The sequence below is a fragment of the Podarcis pityusensis genome, assembly GCF_964106645.2.
Source record: "Podarcis pityusensis genome assembly, chromosome: 2".
Taxonomy (NCBI): domain Eukaryota; kingdom Metazoa; phylum Chordata; class Lepidosauria; order Squamata; family Lacertidae; genus Podarcis; species Podarcis pityusensis.
The window spans coordinates 33,474,073-33,488,426 of NC_138029.1; the positions used below are offsets into that span (position 1 = coordinate 33,474,073).

The window sequence follows — 14,354 nt, forward strand, 5'->3', positions numbered from 1 at the left end:
GGCTGGCAACACCAAATGCCCAACTTCTGATTGAAACCAGTCAAGGCTCTGTAACAGCGCTCCTCTGGATGATCTCAGTGATCAAGCTGGGATATAATAGCTCAGATCCCAGACCAAAGTTGGTCAGGACTTTGCATGTTAAAATTAACACAGGAGCCTTGAACCTGCCCCAGATGCGTTATGGACAGCCAGTGCAGATGTTTTAGGAGGGGTGTGACATGGCGTCAGCTGGCTGCCTCCATCAGCAGCTGAGGTACTGCATACAGCACTGGCTGGAGCTTCTGCCCCAGGCCCAAGGTCCACCCCAGATCAGACCCAGTGCAGTGATTCTGCCTCAAGGTTAACAATGCATGGACCACAGTGGCCAGGGTATCCCAATCCAGATCCACAGCTGGTGTATCAGACAAAGCTGGTCAAAAGCATTCTTTGGAAGTGTTTCTCTCACATTTTAATTCTCCTCCTTTGCTCAGATACTGTTAATAGAATGTGGTTATTGGTGTTTTTCCGGGTGTTGAGCAAAAGCTTATCTTTGTTTTAAATGATATGTGTGGTTTTGTGGTCTTTTGGCTAGACAGTAATTCCCCAGTTCAAGTCACACTGACCAGAAAAAAAGAGAAAGAGAAAGAGGTGCAGCAGCCTGGCTTAAGTTGCTTGATATCTAGCCAGGGAATACTGGGGAGAAGACCAGGGGGGTGTCTAAAGGGCCAAGTGGGGAGGTTGGGATTCTAGGGCAACATAACCTTTACATATATATCCAGTGGCAGCAGCAGAAAAATGATGCAAGTTTGTGGAGGGAGGAAAGATGGGTTTGAGGAAGAAAAGGCTCATCGCTGAGGTCCAGGAACTTGAGCCCTCAATGTCCTGCAGGTAGCCTGACAGACAGAACTGGGAACATATTAGTCCCGCCTTAGGGCCATTTCACTTTGTGGAGACCTTGTGGGCTGCTCAACAGTGTTCTTGAACACCGGGGACAGTAAGGAATTAACTCAGATTGTGAGACCAACTCTGAAACCCAAGCCAAGCCCATGTCTCCACTGGTGGGTTGCCATAGCCATATGCCATGGAGGTGAGACTACAGAGAACCCACATCATTTGAAGAAATATTGTTATTTCTGGCTCTACAAATGGTCCACAAACAATAATACTTTGGAGGTCCTGGGTCTCAAGGAGGTTAGACTGGCCTCGACCAGGGCCAGAGCCTTTTCAGCCCTGGCCCCAGTCTGGTGGAACGCTCTGTCGCAAGAGACCAGGGCCCTGAGGGATTTCACATCTTTCTGCAGGGCCTGCAAGACGGAGCTGTTCTGCCAGGCCTTTCCTCTGGGCAAAGTCTGACCCCCTTCTTTCTTTCTATGGGACCCTGTATGTAAGTGGCCTCCTTGGCTCTTTCTATCAACCCATATGGGACCAGCACAGGCGGCGGGCCTGGTGAACATTTAATTCCTTACTCCTACGGTTATGATTTGTGGGTTCCCATTTAATTTTATTTTGATTTTAAATGTGATTTCAAATTGTATTTTAAATCTAATCGTTTGATTTTGTGTGTCTTTTAATGTATTTTTATTAAAGATTTTCTTGATTTACAAAGGTATATGCAATGTCGCTCTCTCGTATTCTTCCAACCATGGAACTTTTTTTTTTTTTTTACAAATCGGTTTCATTTGTTGAGACATTAGGAAGAAAAGAGGGAAAGAGGTGGAGGGGGGAAGATGAGTGGGGGTGGGGGTGGGTGGCGATGTTTCTATTTTACTTAATATATGTGGGGTTTTGTGTCAGCATTGCTTGTGCAGGTTCTCTGCTGTTCACTTGTGTTCCTTTGGTGGTGAGAGAGGTTGGGGTTGGCCTAGGGTGTGGTTGTTCATTTGTGCTTGGCTGTGGTGGTCTTTGTTTTCATGTGTGAGTGGGGTGGGTGGGTGTTTTGGATCGGGTCAGCCATATTGATTTGTATGCTGTTGGTGGATTTTTGTCATTGTCTTGTTGGGCTGTGTGTGTGATAAAGGGGAGCCATACTGGGGTAAAGGCGTCTGCTTCTATTTGATTGTGTTTTTAATGTATTATATATTTGGTGTTAGCTGCCCTGAGCCATGTCTCGGCCGGGGAGGGCGGGATATAAATAAATATTATTATTATTATATTATTAATCCCTGGTTTTGCTGTTGGGTTCTTAAATGATCCAAACTGGTCCCAACCTGGTCACTGAGCACTCAAACCATGGGTGGTTCAACCCTTTCGTTCCAGCTTTGAAACAGACAAAGGGTCCGTGAGGTAGAATTTGCCTTTTGGGCAGATATGCCAATGTCCCGCCGTTCCAGATGCCGGGGCTGTAGGACACGGCGGTGGTCACAGTTCTCAGGAGGAGGAACCAGAGAACACAATCAGCGAGCGAGTGAGTCACCGAGCGGAAACTTTTCACCTCGCTGCATCTTGTCATGTCCGTGCACTGAGGCTGTCAAAAAAACTTTAAATTAATTGTGCAGACAAGCAAGGGGTGGAAAACAACAGTTTCAGCAAATCAACGTAATTTGCAGGGAGATGGGCGAGTTGCTGGCAGGAAATGTAACGAGAACAGAAAGCGTGGGGGGGGGGTGTTAATGGCTTATAACTTTTTTAAGGATCTTGGGCTGTGGCTCTCTAGGGCCATCATCTCAGTCCAGGCCGCAAATCCAGGAGCCGGCAGGGAAGCATGACAGCAGGATGGTTTGACACCTCCTGGCTCACCACAAGGGATGAACCTGCTAGGATGCCAGCAGAGTCAGAAGCTGCCAAACGGAGCCCAGGGAATGCCCTTGCCTCTTACACAGCTCTCAACCAAGCAGCCCTCCCTCCAGGCAAGAGCAAGAGCTTCCTAATATTTTGGGCTATGCTGCTTGCACTGCTCTGCTGATGCACCCATGCTCACAGCGGTGTCCTAGACAATTCCAGCATCTCCAGCAAGCGCCCTTCGTCGCCTTGCTCCAGAGCAGGGCCCTGGGAGGGAACTCACGCTTCCTTTAGCACCAGGAATCCCTCTCCCTGACATCTCCCTCTGGGCTTCACCCGACAGCTTGACTTTGGAAGTGGCTGTGGACCTGGCTCCAAGGTTAACACACAGAGAGGCCTTTACCTCTCTGGTTGGAGGTGGAGAAAAACAATCAAGCATGTTATACAATTGAGCTAAGGCAAGGTGTTACATCCCCAGGGGCTGTAGCAGATTGCAGATTGATTCCTTTCTTTGCAAGGGCTTTGTAGATAGGCCACTCATTTCCTATGCTGGTTATTTTGTTTTTCCTCTGGGCTCTTCTTTCCTCTTTGCAGATTTCCTGCACACTTCCTTTAAAATAGAGGCTCTGCTCCTGTATGGGGTGTGCGGGTGTGTGTGTGTGTGTGTGTGTGTGTGTGTGTGAGAGAGAGAGAGAGAGAGAGAGAGAGAGAGAGAGAGACCTTGAAACAGTCTTCTGTCTTAACATACATTCCTTTCATTTCAAATCTGCAAACCAATTAAATTTTAAGTGGGAGCCTCTGCAGTGCAGTAGGGGCTGGTGGGGAGCAAACCAAGGAAGGATCAGGCCTGTGCCTCGGAGGTTTGCTCCACATTTCACCTCCTGGGACCAGAGGTGAGAACTTTCCCCATTTCTAACCTGCAGCTACAGACTTGGCACATTGCAAATCTCCCAAGGGATGTGGCAGAGACTTATGGCATGCCTGCAGTTTTAGGTGGGATGAACCAGCTTTCTGACCCAAATGCACCAATGTTCTGTCAGCTCCCACATCAGGGTCATTACGACATAACAATCAGAGCTTAGCATAGGTAACTGATTGTCACACACAGTTGTCCTAAGCAAAGTCCTCCTCCAGCTCTGTCATTCTACAGTGGAAGTATATTGGGTCAAGTGAACTCAGGTGTGTGGCTGGATAGCCCTGCGATAGCTGTCAGAGATGGGTTTTTTGCCAATATCTGGTAACTTCATTATGTACTTCTGTGCCCAAAGCATCCCTATGTGGTGCCTGGGGTTTTGGATAGGTCTGTTGTGGTGCGGCTGAGCTAACATTTCCTCAGGAAGATTGCTTTCAAGTTTCTGAGCTTTCAGATTTCCTTCCTATGGCTTCATATTGAGCTAGTTTAAGGGAGTTTTGGGATTCCTGTTCTCAAGCTGCTGTTTTGAAAGTCCAGAAAAGGAAAACATTCTGCCCTGAATGAAGGAATGCTGGCTAACAGTGGAACTTGTCCTGTATCCATTTGGAGGCTATGAAAAAGTGGATTTTAAATCTATTTACAGTAGAAAGTGTGATAAGAGAGTGTGAATGCCAATACAGGCAATCATTCCTTGTACCGGGTGATGAACCTATTTATTTTGTTTGTTTTCAGATTATGCTGAATCAATCATGTGAACTTCTCCAGAAGCACAAGCTGTAATTTTGCTCACCTTTAGTGTCTCCCTTAATTGTGGAAGTTGTGGGTTTTTGTGCTTATGACGAGGTGTTAATGCAACTGGTGTAAACATGTCTGTTTTCGAAGCTGCTCTGAAAGCGGGCAACCCAAGCATTAATGAATTAGATCACCCAGTAGCCTCAAGTTATTTAAGAAGGCCTGCTAATTTCACTTTGTGGCAGTTGTGCACTGTTGCAATCCTGGCTGTGGCACATTCTCTTCAAAAATAATGCCCTCAGCTAGTGGTGCTTCTGCCTGACAGCCAAAAACAAGAGCAAATGGGGTGTTGGAATCTACATCTTCCCTGGTTTCTAAACGTCCTGGGGCCATGTGGGAAGCCTCAGAAGTCAGGAACCCAGTAGCAGCTGCAAGGATGCTGGTCCCAGAACATGATGTTGAGATTTCTCAAATAGAGATAGTTTCTCCCAGCATGCTGAGCTGTTGGATTCTCTCCTTTCTGTGTCCTGTTGTACTCTGTGCCTTCTCTTCCATCCCCTGTAAACAAGCTGTCAGTTTTAATTGGACTGAGCTGCGGTGGGGAGGAAAAGAGAGACTTTGATAATGAAAGAAAGGGGTTGGTGGCACCTCACGTCCTCTTAAGACTCTGCTGCACACCTAATCCTCCCTGCTCATTCTCAGGACTTTGTAGGGCAGAAGGATTTTTCAGTCCATTTGCTCACGGAGGCCATACTCCTTTTTTATATACATTTTGTTCTCCCGTAGGAGTAAATCAATCCTGCCTTTAAAAGTCCCCTTGTCAACATACAAGAAACATTTTGTGTTTCCGAGTAAAAATTCAGAAGAAAGAGGCCTCAGTCTTCAGTCAGATATCATTTTAAACAATTATGTTCCATACAGTGGTGAACCAAACGTAGTCGATCCAAGCACTAATTTTTCGAAAAGATTTTTAGATCCATATCTGATTCATCTTAATAGGTCAATTGTGCACAAATTTTGTGGTTTGAAGTAAGCAAAAAGTGAGGGGGCGGAGATGAACCATGGTCCCCTTTTGTTTGGAATCTCAGGTGAGTTACCCGTGCAGTAGAAGTTGCTCCCAGGACCAGTCACCACAGCGAAGCAGAGAAAGGTGTTCCAGAAAGCACTGGAGGTTTCCTAGTGTTGTCACCTTGAACCTAAACCACTGTCATTTTGGTGCCCTCCGGCTAGCCTTCCTCAATGCCTCCTGCTAGCCACTGATTCCTCTCTATTATCTCCTGCTTACCATCCTTGCTGTCCTGCTCTGGTGCCAGAGCCTTGAGGATGAGGTGTATCAGGAGTTACAGGACCCTGGAGAGCTCAAAGCAAGCCACTTTCTTGACAAAGGCGGAAAGCAGACTGAGCCCTTTCAAGCCTCTGCTCCCAAACTACCTCTCCCAGGCTCTGCCCTCTTGTGAGGAACTTAGATTCTTAAAGGGCCAACCCTCTGTCAAGCTGTAGTTTGTTTTTGTCTCATATTTTGTTATGTTTCTGTGCTAGCCTTAATTGTGTGTGAGTTACCTGCTATTTTTTAACCCCTGTGGATTTTATTAATATTATTAAAGTAACAAATATGTCCAAAAACAAAAAATGATACCAACAAAACACGAAACCCCTTCTCTCATGAAGTGCCTTTTCATCATCCACCAAAGCCTTTATTTCAGTTTGGCTTCGCTGCTTTTGTCTGATGTCTAGCCAGTCGCAGCCACCCAGTTCAAACACCTGAGGTTTGAATGATAGAAATGGTTACCAAATACATTTTGGACATCCATCCCTTGAGGAGTAATAAAATATACATGATAAATAATAAGGTAGGATTCATAAGGCACTTTTTACATGTGTGGTTATCTCAACAACCATTTTAATAACCTTGCATGCTAGGCCAGTGCTAATATTATACCCATATTACAGATAGTGTAAGACGAGAGCAGGGCGGCTTGGCTAAAGGCTACCCAATGAATTTCTGCTTATCAACCAACCATATTTATATCTCACCCTATTTGGGCCCAACAGGCAGCTTATAATAAAATACATATAAAAACAACACCTTAAAAAACAGCCCTTCAACTGTTTGCTTTTAAGTCACAGCTGGTGAACTGAGTTCTAAAGGGGTTTCAGTTTCAGGGATCAGTGTCTGGCGGCACCTTCACAGGTCTTCGGTGTAAATGCAATTTGTTGTAATTAAATGGGTCTTTCACTTCGGCTATTGTCACACTTCCCCGATCTTCCCTTCAAGGATCTATAGTCTTGTCGCTAGGTACCTTTGCACTCTCTGGCGCACAAAGGGAGGCACTGGAGTCCGACTGAAGCAACCAAGTCTCACATGAAGCACTTCCTATGAGCACAAAAGAAAACTAACGAATCCAAGTGGGGAACGAGGCTGTCTGGCAACCAATAACCCCTTTCCCATTGACTGCTGCCGAAAGACAATTTTCAGAACCCGTCTGGCAATTTCCAGCACCTTACATTCAGCAAATTGTCGCTGAAGTTCAGCAGCATGGCCCCCAAAGAGGAAAGGTTTGGAAGGTGTGCTGGTATCGAAATTAAGGAGGACCAGTCCCCCACACAGCCCACACTTTCAGGCTGGATTCATAAAATACATATATTGGTCTCCCCACCCTCCCACCTCTCCTCCTCCTCTTTCTCCAGCAACCAAGAAAATATTCATAAAGATGAGGTGCAAAATTCCTCTCCAACTTCAAATACATTTCTCCTGGCTGCCTCTCCTTGATTCCTGGAATATCCCCTTGGAAAGCGGTGGATACAACCAGCTGGCAACACACATTACCAAATGCTCACTTCCCCCAGTTGAGGCAAACTTCCAGATTGCAGCAGCCACTCATTAAAGGGTGATGAGAGGGGGGTTGTGAAGGGAGGGGAGCATTTCAAGGCTCCTTCCAAAGCAGAGCTTGAGAACATTAGAGAGATACACCAAGGCATCTCAAGCCATAAACAGAAAATCTTGGAGCGGGTAAGGAAAAATATTTCCATTCTGCCGTACGTTTGCCCTGTCATTGGAGATGCTATTTCAACTTTTGCCCAGACAGAGAGGATGCCATGTGAAAGGAATCCACTTTCCTAATCTCCGTGTAGTAAAAATAACTTGCATGCCAGCACCAGAGATTTCCAACTCTCCTGCCGTTGCTCTTTTCATAGACTGTCCTGCTGGGAGGCATGATGACTTTGCTATGTAGTCTCATGATCCCAAGTTATGAGTCAGAACACTCTGCTGAAATCCTAAGATTGGTTTAGAACAGGCATAGGCACCCTTCGGCCCTCCAGATGTTTTGGACTACAGTTCCCATCATCCCTGACCACTGGTCCTGTTAGCTAGGGATCATGGGTGTTGTAGGCCAAAACATCTGGAGGGCTGAAGGTTGCTTATGCCTGGTTCAGAACATCACAAGCACTGGGGGACAGAAACGGAGGAACCTGGAAGTGTGGCTGCTTATATGTGGTATTTAAAGTCCAACACCTATTTTCCTTGGCTGTGGCTTCTTGTGATAGAGGGAAACATGATTGTCAGAGAACTACATGTCACCTCTTAGTTGCATTGACACATTATTGTTATGGGTCATGCCAGCCTGTTGTTAAAGAAAGGAGAACTGGCAAGATGTTCATCATACGCTGTTGTACATCACCTGAAAAATGACAGCACTTCAGAAATTATTGCATTACCCAAGCTATAATGTAAATAGCACCTGGGATTCTCAAGTACCATGACATTGTTGCATTATTCCCATTTTACTGCAACGTCTGGTCCATCTAAGCAATGGCATACAACCGCGTTATGTCAGCTATAGCTTTAAGAGGTGTGGTGCTTGCCATAGTGACCGACTTAAATGCATCTCAATTACACATCAAATAATATTAGCAAACACTAAGTTTAGCCAATATGTAACCATTAGCCAGGCATAAGAGAACCTGCAGCCATTACTGTACTCCAACTCCCATCACCCCCTGCCAGCATGGGCAATGGTCAGAGATGGTGGGAGTTGTAGTCCATCAACATCCGGCGAGCATGAGGTTTCCTAGTCATATCGCAGAGCAATTTCCTCCCTTCCTTTATAAGCAGGAGACACGCTGGACTGTCCTGGTAAAATGGCTGCGCTTAAACTGAAGAAGCACAAGTTATACACAGGGCTGTTTCATTTAGTAGTTTCCAATTACCTGTTTCCTTATAAAATATCCCCATTTCCTATCTGCTGTTCAGAAAGCATGCTCTTTCTTTATTAAAACGCACAGCATTGCAAAACAAACAAACAGAGCTTTGTGGTTTCCACTTCGGCACTGGTCACTGATGACCACTGAATAAAAGTGCCAAGGTAATGAAAAATGTTTATTATTGGGAAGAAAACGGAAGGAAACAGGACTCTTAAAATGAAGGGTTGGGACAAACCATGTTAATTGCTTTCATATAACTGGGCAGAACTTCTCAGGGAAAACAAGGCTATTTCTGGCCTAATGGCCCAGGCCAGCAACTGTCTTGTATGCATTTACTTGAAAGAGGCCTGTGGAGTTCTCAGGAGCAGAACCAGAAGGGCCGACCCGAAACTTCACAATTAATTTGAAGCAGAGAAGACCGAAATAGAGGACACCCATCGCGTTCTATGGAGGCTGTGAACTTTTAACAAGGAACATGCCCGACACTCTTTGTAGCTGGGATGGTTTGGAAGAAAGGAACAACCCACGGAAACAAGGACAAGGAATGTTCTGGCGCTTCCATGTGTTACCACAGTTTGTACTCGTAAGTAGTGTCAGGGGAACAGGCCAACCAACAGGCCAGCAATCAAAACCCTTCTAGACTGTCCTGTGTGTACACAGACACACACAGACACAGACAGTTCAGTGGCGGCTGGTGCCCACTAGGAATGGCAGGTCAGAAGGCAGAGAGCCCAGACACCAGGTGGAGCCACAGGCAATGAGAGACAAAACCAAATAATTCTAGTTTTGTCCCCTATGCCCTTGTCATAGCTTTGTTACTGAGCAACAACGGGAAGAACTCAGTGGAGTGAGAGGCCAGCCAACCAGAAGAGTCTCTGAAGTGTACTTGCCTGGAGGCCGGGTCAGCATCCGAAGTCAGGTCCAGTCCTAGGGGCAGGTGAACAGCAACCCACATGGTCAGGGAATCTGGTGATCATGGGGTCGGGGGTCAAGACGAGCAGGAAGCAGCAAAGTAGGGCCAGGAACTACAAGCATTGTTACCAGCTTCTAACTGCTGCTGGAAGCGCTGCTTAAGAAGGCTGAAGCCAGCTGGTTCTCATCAGCGCCTCCTCCTCCTTTGTGTCCTTGAAGGCTGATCAGTTGCAGGTGGAGTCACTCCTCCCCCTTCAGGCTGCTGTTCAGCAGGTGAAGCTGACTCCTGGCCCGTGATACACCTTCCAAGGTGATTTCTACAAGGGTCACGCTGACACTGAGGAGGAGGAAGCTGAGAGGTATTGCCACCCTATTCTGCGCACCGCAGCATGTGGCTGCTCAGAAATGTGGACTTGCAGCTGAAAATAAATTGCAGACATTCCTGCATTGCAGGGGGGGGGTTGGACTAGATGACCCTGGTGTCCCTTCCAACTCTGCAATTCTATGACTATTGGAGTCTGCTCTAAAAAGGCTGTGGGGGTAAAATAAACCCGTTAATGAGCTACCTACTTCCCTCTTGTTATCTCTGTGCTTGTGCATAAGCTCAGACACAGACACACACAGCTTGCATTCCCACTGCGAAGAATGCTGCTCCTCCAAGGGTGAGATAAAGCTTTCTTTATTCAAGTGCCATGGTCTGGTCCCACCATCAGCCCGGCTGACAGCGCAGCCTGTCCCCGCATCCCATCTTCATCGCAGGTATATACATTGACAAGAACAATCCCAGATCCTCTGGCTGGGGGTTGGGGGAGAGGCATCAATCCCCTTGTCACAAAGCAAAACTAATGAGGGAGCTAGTACAGCACAGGACGAAACTGTTTCTATCAGGTCTGGAAGTGCCATTATCTAATTTACTGCTAGGAACAGCAGCAGGGTCAGGAGACCCCATAACTAAACCCATCCATCACTGTCACAGCACAGCCAGCTCTTCTGCTCCACAGAATCCCACGTTCCTTGTTCCTGGGGACCTTTTCTGTCCCGTGCAAAAGCTTCCCTGGGTCCTGGCTGGCTGGCAGCCCGGTACCTGCCGATACTGGCAGAGTTCAAAATACCAGAGGCCTTACAGGACTGGCAGAGCTCCAGCTGGAGATCCACCAGATAGTGTTGCACCAGAAACAAATTGTGGTTGTAGATCTTGCCCCAAATTTGATGGATTTCAGGGGATAGGCCAGGTATTAATTAGCAGGCTGCTCAAGCTGGACTTAGAAAAGCCAGATTGTTCCCATGGGGTCTCCTGTGACACCAAACCGTTGTTTCTGCTACACTCCATAGCGCAAGGGTGGGCTTTATCTTGTGATACTTTTGTTGGGGGCTGCCAGCTGCTGCTGGTGGGTGGGACCAGGGCTTTTCCCCAGCACCTCTCAAGTGGGCGCCATTGCCATTATAAGAGAACAAGGGAGGTGTTCGTGGTGAGTTCCGGCACCCTTTTTTTCTAGAAAAATAGCACTTGGTGGGACCATACATTTTCTCTTCCTGCCACTCATAGCTCTTCCTACCACCCTTTTCCTGCTACTTCCCCCTCATTGCCACCTAAAGGTAAAGGTAAAGGTAACCCTGACCGTTAGGTCCAGTCACGGACAACTCTGGGGTTGCGCGCTCATCTTGCTCTATAGGCCAAGGGAGCCAGCATTTGTCCGCAGACAGCTTCTGGGTCATGTGGCCAGCATGACTAAGTGAACCAGAGCAGCGCACGGAAACACCGTTTACCTTCCCGCCGTAGCGATACCTATTTATCTACTTGTACTTGACATGCTTTCGAACTGCTAGGTTGGCAGGAGCTGGGAGCTCACCCCATTACGGGGATTCGAACCACTGACCTTCTGATCAGCAAGCCCTAGGCTCTGTGGTTTAGACGACAGCGCCACCCGCGTCCCTACATGAAATTAAATCAAGGGTTATGAGGAAGTATGACCTAGGGCTGCGAGTTGCACACCCCTGCTGTAGCTGCTGTCAACTATCTCTAAAACAAAGAATCCTGAATTAGGTGCTCAGTCCCAGAGGGGATTTAACCATTCTGCCCTTGCTTCAAGATTAATACTGTACTTGAGAGGACGTAACCACATAGAACTACCCAATTACACTAGGGCCACCAAGTCTGGACATTACTGGGATTTCAAAGGTGTAATTGTCTTGGGGAATTTCCAAAAGGTGGCACTTTGTCCTGGATCTTAGGCTCAACCATTTCAGGGGTTTCTTAAAAAAACTCAGCAATTAAAGAATGAAGTGGCAACATCAGGAAGCAGTTGGACATATGTTTGTAACAGGAGCAGGAAATCTATTTTAAAAAAAATAAATAAATTGTATTAAATTTAAATAATTTGGATTAATTTGTTAAAATTTGGAAAACTAATAAAAATTAATAATAATAAAAAAGCTCAACCATTTTCAAGGTGTCCTAGTTTTTACTTTTTGAAATATGGCAACCCTAAATTACACAAGGGGGAGGTAGAGCTGGGCCAAATATCATAATCAGATAGGGGTCCTTCCATATGGAAATTGGTCTAATTTAGCTAATGCTCTGCTGAATAGGGGGCTTATGTGTCTTGGAAAGTCCCTTCCCTCAAATGTGGGACGATGTGGAGGTAGCCCTACTACAGGGAAAAGCGAATCTTTGGCCCTTCAGATTTATTTTACTCCAACTCACATCAGCCCTAGCTAGCATCACAATGGCCGGGGATGATGGGAGCTGTATTCCAACAACATGTGGATGGCCACAAGGTCCCTACTCCTGCAAAACTGCTCTCTAACTGAGCAGCTATTGCACATTGAACAGAGACGAAAATGTTCAGACTGTCAGAAATCAACTCAGATGAACTCCACGTTTCCAACAAGGTCTTTAACATGGAGCAGTTCTGCACTGGGCTGAAAGCATCCCAAAATAGCCTGTTTCACTCCAGAAAGTGACGCTCAGTGCCCACCACCCATCACACACAGCACACCTCATTCATGTGGCACAGACAGACTGACTCCTGGTGACTCCTGCACACCCGATACAAGATTCAAGAGCGGGGAGAGCACTGTGGTTTGAAGGGCACATCCAGCCTCACAACAGAAGGAGAGCGTGTTGAATAATTCAGCCTGTGCTGCCCTGGTGCGGCCATAGGGAGCAGCCAGAGCAGAAGCAAATGCCAGTCTGCCCAAGAGCAGAGCTTCTTGGCTTCAGGTGTCAGTCTGTTCTGGCTCTATTTCTAGGATTTCTGGTTGAAATGTCTCCTCGTCACCAGTGGGGAGTTGGCAACTTGCAATGGCCTCTGCGTCACTTAAGAGAATTGCTCGTCCAAAGGCATAGCAATGCGGCTTTTCATTAGGAGTCAATTATCTTGTTACACTGAAAAACACCATCAGCAGCGCTCCCCACCTTCCCTGACAGCACAACTCGCTGGTGTTGAGAGGTGCCTTCTTGAATCATATAACGTGACCCCATGTTGAACCACTGGAGACCAGAAGCTTAAGCACAGGAAAGGAAGTGCAGAAAGCAGAAGGTTTAAGTTCCCAAAAGAAAGAGAGGCTTGTCAGCGATGCCATTTGCAGGCAGCCTCTTCCTTGCATGTCCCAATCACAGATGCCAATGCTCGCCAGCTCAGCGAAATGGTTCTCTTCCTGCTATACTCCACAGAGCACAGGGAGGCAAACCCACAAGTCTTTAATTTCAGAGTGTGCAAACGAAGAGAGAGGCATGGTTTATAAACTTAACAGCCCCCAATTCTGCAAAAAGCGGCAGTTAAGCTAACCAATATACATGTGTTTTCTCCCAACTGATTAGAGCTGTGAAGCGTATTTACAATGAATTTCGGAGATTTACTGGCAGCTCCTGCACTGGTGAAGTAAGTTTTGGCAAGCTGGGAAAGGAATGTCGTACATGCCAGTTCACGGGGAAGGGAGCAGCGCCCTTGTTGCCCAAGCAGTGCCCTTGTTTTCCCTTTCAAATATATGAGAGCTAGAAACTTGCTTTATTAAAAATGAAGGCCAAGCTCTGGAGTCTACCTTATGGGACTAAACCTGGGGCTATGCAGCCATGTAAAAGGCAAAGGTAAAGGGGCCCCTGACCATTGGTCCAGTCGTGGCCGACTCTGGGGTTGCAGCGCTCATCTCGCTTTACTGGCCGAGGGAGCCGGCGTACAGCTTCCGGGTTATGTGGCCAGCATGACTAAGCTGCTTCTGGAGAACCAGCGCAGTGCATGGAAACACCATTTACCTTCCCACCGGAGCGGTACCTATTTATCTACTTGCAGTTTGAGGTGCTTTCAAACTGCTAGGTTGGCAGGAGCAGGGACCGAGCAATGGGAGCTCACCCCATCGCGGGGATTCGAACTGCCAACCTTCTGATTGGCAAGTCCTAGGCTCTGTGGTTTAACCCACAGCGCCACCCGCATCCCTATGCAGCCATGTAGTCTCCTCTAATTGTACCATGTACACCATTTGGAATCTTGGACCATGTGCTTTACTTCACCCATCCACACTAGCATGTGCAAGGTCAGGCCTCCATCTTCAAAGTAGCTTAACAAAATATACAGTGAGTGTTGTTCCACAACAGTGCCTAAAACAGTCTCACTGGCAAGACGGCCCTTTGCCCATCATAACCTGAGCTGTGAGGAAAGTTAGGGCCTTGCTGAGCTTCCTCTGCAAGTCTAAAAATAACCCTGCAGGTGAGGAGAGGCTGTGGACCACTAGATGCTGCTGGATCCAGCTCCCATCATCCCTGACCCACTGGCTGGGGCTGATGGGAGTTGGAATCCAACAACCGCTGGGCGACCCACAAGGGTCCCCAGCTCTGCGAACTGGTTGCCCCTAATGGCAAACAAACTTGACCACTACTGAACATGGGAGGAAGCTGCTA

The 14,354-nt window shown here is 47.1% G+C and overlaps 1 long non-coding RNA gene across 2 annotated transcripts in view; it reads left to right on the forward strand.

The window, feature by feature from the left end:
- LOC308470725 overlaps nt 1-7,970 on the forward strand; it is a 37,220-nt gene extending 29,250 nt beyond the window's left edge. The window contains exons 1-2 of one of the 2 annotated variants that reach the window (XR_013982602.1): nt 3,604-3,876; nt 4,343-7,970. This is a non-coding gene — a long non-coding RNA (uncharacterized lncRNA). Of the gene's footprint in view, nt 1-3,603; nt 3,877-4,342 lie in introns of those variants that run through there. The other variant, XR_013982601.1, reaches the window with a different exon arrangement.
- Nucleotides 7,971-14,354: the final 6,384 nt, after the last annotated feature.